Here is a 4,246-nt window from a genome sequence, read left to right as displayed (position 1 = left end):
ATGGTTATCATGACAGAGTGGATATCATTCCAAATGACCAAGGCAATCAGTTTACTCCTTCCATGGTTTCCTTCACATAAAATGAATTCCTCATCGGAGAGCCTACCAAGAATCAAGTCGCTTTCAACCCTTCGAACACTATTTTTGATGCCAAGAGATTGAATGGTAGGAATTTCTCTAATTCCTCTCTCCAAGTTGATAAGAGCCTTTGGCCCTTTTCTATTGTTTGCAAATCCAATGATAAGCCCTTGATCCAAGTAACTTTTAAGGGAGAAGAGAAAACCTTTGTGGCCAAGGAAATATCTTCAATGGTATTGCTTAACATGAAAGAAATCACCCAAGCATACCTGGGTTTTCAAGTGAATAAAGTTGTCATTACCGTTCCCACTTATTATAACAATTCGCAGAGGCAAGCCACTAAGTACCGAAAGCAAATAATGAGGGAAATGGAGATTCTCCAAAGGGCACATTCTCCACAAATCGTGCAGTGTTATGGCATATTTGATCGAGGAGGAGAGATATCTTTTGCATTAGAGTACATGGACGGTGGTACCCTTGTGCAAGTTCTTCAAGCCCACAAGAAAATCTAAGAACACTATTTGGCTGAGGTTGCCAGGAAAGTGCTCAAGGGTTTGCATTACCTACACTAGAACAAAATTGTTCACCGTGATATAAAGCCCTCCAATTTGTTGATCAACAAGAGAAGAGAACAACAATATTGTGACCTGTCTCCCCTCCTGCAATCTCTTCTTTGGGTTTCTTATGCATAATCTGAGTAATTTTCTCAATGAATCTGTAAGGAAATCTCTTCTGTGGCCTTTCGATATGATTTCACAAGGTTGGTTTTGTTTTTGCTTAGAACTAGTTCATAGGATAAGGACTTCCATCAAGCCTAAATGTTGTCACTGTATTTTCATGGAATTTTCATTGATAAGCCTCCATGGTCGTGGATCTGATACACTTTCCATCATTGCTTCTTCCACTGCATTATATTTTTTTTCTTACAATTGTAACTTTGTATTAGTTGATGTACGCAGAGGATGGATTGGCTTGCATTCTTGTTCTTTAGTGTTTAATAATAGATAAGATTTATTTCAAAGACCAATTTTCTTGGACCATGGAATCACCATTTTCATGTCTGTCCTTCATTATCTAAGCATAAATGGAATTTTTTTTAACTTTACACCATGAATTCACAATTGTTGTCACTGCTCAACTCATTTAGTTCACAGTCTTTAATATCTGCTCTTATTTTTTCAAACTTTGTAACTCTCAGGATGTTATATTCAAGTCGTTTTGATGACTTAGTTGTTTCTATAGGGCATCCATGAAAACAGTTCAAGCGCAAATGATTTTCCTGATCATCAAAGGACCTTAATACATGTCCTACAAATTGTGTTCCCCCGTTCAATGATTTTCTTACTAACTTGATAAATATTCAATCATCGAAAATAAAAATCTTGTCTAACAAACTGTCCTTAATAAAATCCTGAGATATTGGCATTTCTTATTACTACATTCCTGAAAGTAGATGAAATGAGTTTTTTTTTCGTGCACATCAGCAGAGCATATAAACATTTGAAATAGGTTGAGTAGTTGTTCAACATAGTAAAATCCTAATTAATCCCTTGTTCTATTGACCTATAGTTGTTCAGCATAGTAAAATCGTAATTAATCCCTTGTTCTATTGACCTATATGCACTACCTATTAAGCAGATAGCACAAATATAGGGTTTTGAATCAGCAGTTGCAACTTTTGGTTTTGTCATTAAACACTTTTTCCAGGCGAGGACCAATATAAAGTTGTTTGCTTAATGTATTGAGTTATGATATGTTAATTTTTTTTATTCTTCTAAGAAGCTCTATGTATCACTACAGTTAACTTGACTAGATATAATGAAACTATGGTGTCTTTTCTTAGAAATAGTTGTAATAGTTTTATGGAATTACCAAGTGGTAACATGAAACATTATGTTGTCAATAATCCAATGCAACCAGATGGAGTTCATTCGAATAGATAAGTACACTTATAACCTTAGTCAATGTGAAAATCAGATAAAATGACAGTATTGGTATAGAATCTATAAATCAATTCCAAAGACAAGGCGATGCCTATGAAAAGGAAAGGTTACTGTGTAATTTCAGGTAGGATTTATTTTACTCGAGGCTCTCTGAGGAGAGATGCTTAAAGGGAAGCCATTGTTCATGTAGAGGAATATGTTCCTGACCTTGATTTATGGAGACCCATTGAAAATATGCCTAGAAAGAGACATGGTTGCCTAGGTGCTGATGTGGATGGGATTTTTTATGTAATCGAAGGGCTTCAGTTTGGTAAAAATAATGGTTTCTCATTACAACCTTATGCTTATGCGGCCTCTATGGATTCCTATGACACCAAGACTAATACTGAGCTCAAGACTAAGGCCCTACCAATGGGGGGTTGTGTGATAAAGAGCCCCTGAAGATCTCTTTGGGAAGGCTCTCTGGTTTCTAGGCCTCGCCCATAACCTATACCCTATTGCTTAATCTGGCAAGTCTCTCTGGTTTTTAGGCCTGATCTAGGACATGTACCCTATCAATTAAACTAATTGTTTAGCATGAAATACCAATCACAAGAGAAAAGATATATACATTCAAAATAACCATTTTGTGATAAAGAAGCCCATGATTTCCTTGACAAGGCTTTCTATTTCTAAGTTGATCCATAACTTATATCTTGTTTTGATTAAATTTTTTCATTTGCATGAAACACTAGGACTGAGGAAAAAGACAACAACTCCCAACACAATATCTTTTCGGGGGCTCTTTATCATCAAAACTAGGTCTTCATGAACTAGTTAATGATGTGTCCAGGATGATTTTTTTCTCTATTTTTCTTATATAGACAAAATTCTCTCTAATTTTGTTGTTTGGGGTGCTAAGAAATCAACTTGAGAGAACATTATTTGTTTTTGTTAAAAAAAATTCCATATTCACAAATTGGATTATCACTCCATGATCTACATGAACTAATTAGTGACCAATTTCTAGGTGTAGGTGCTTTATATCAAACATCTTAGAAAACATGTGAAGTGTCTCACAATTTATATTTTTGTAATTGGACTTGGAATTTGTAGTTTACCTGTGCAAGATCAATGGAAGAGTATCAATGGTGTAAGATGAATTTTCATGAGGCAGAGGCTTTGGTTTTACTCTTTTTTGCAAGCAATTACTTTCTTCCATCATTTTTGAATAAAATGAGAAAATTGAAAGTCCTCATAGCATTCAATTATGGGTCCAAGAGAGCCACAGTGAAGGATCTTCCATTTCTATCATCGCTCACTCAGCTTAAGACTATTCGTTTGGAGAGGTTGATTGTGCCCCCACTTCAAGAGCACAGTAAAGTCTTACAGAACTTAGAGAAGCTATCTTTGAGCTTATGTGAAGGGCTTGGAAATATGTCCAGGTTCAATGGCATCCAGTCGAATCTAAAGCTTCCCATAATGCTATATTTTAACATGGATCATTGCTGTGATTTGGAGGAGTTGCCCCTTGGCATTTGTGACATGTCTTCAGTTCAAAAGTGGTCTATCACTAACTGTCACCTTCTTTGAAAGTTACCTGATGATTTGGGGAGGCTCAGTTCTTTAAGAATGTTAAGAATATCTGCATGTCTAGTTCTGAAAGAGCTTCTAGAATCTATTGGAAAACATGGGAAGTTGGAATACATAGACATTTCTCTATGTGAGTGCTTGAAATAACTTCCCAAGGAAATAGGGCAGCTAAAGGAACTTGAGGAGCTTGACATGAGAGAGTGTTCTCGGTTGAGGAAGAGGCCTAAATCAGTTGGAGGGCTTAAATCTATAAAGCATGTTATATGTGATGAGAAGATTGGGCAGCAATGGAATTGTTTGAAGAGTTTTTCTGCTACCATGGATCTTAAAGTTGAAATTATAGAAGCGCACTTTAGCTTGGATTGGTTGGATGGCTAAGATCTCTCTTAAACATGATGCCAAGTGCAAGTAGACTGGTAAGATATCAAGATATAAGCTTAAATTTTCCTATTAATAAAGTTTCCTTTTAATAACATTTGATTCTCATATGGTGTCTGTTCAATGTTAGCAAATCCTCATATGGGTGACAATTCAATGTTAGCAGTGCATATTTTTTACATCGAAGTGTATCTTTTTTAGATAAATTTTCAGTTTATGACTTGTGCTCATCATGGCAAGGTTTCTGTTGTGCAAGATTAGGACAAGTGCACACT

The 4,246-nt window shown here is 35.9% G+C and overlaps 1 pseudogene; it reads left to right on the top strand.

The window, feature by feature from the left end:
- The first annotated feature begins 3,236 nt into the window (after nt 1–3,236).
- On the top strand, nt 3,237–3,971 carry LOC149243934 (uncharacterized; annotated as a pseudogene).
- Nucleotides 3,972–4,246: the final 275 nt, after the last annotated feature.

Source organism: Pinus tabuliformis, chromosome 8 (assembly GCF_031772625.1).
Source record: "Pinus tabuliformis cultivar Carrire ecotype Pingquan chromosome 8, CPIR1, whole genome shotgun sequence".
NCBI lineage: Eukaryota > Viridiplantae > Streptophyta > Pinopsida > Pinales > Pinaceae > Pinus > Pinus tabuliformis.
This window is presented reverse-complemented; position numbering and strand designations above follow the sequence as displayed.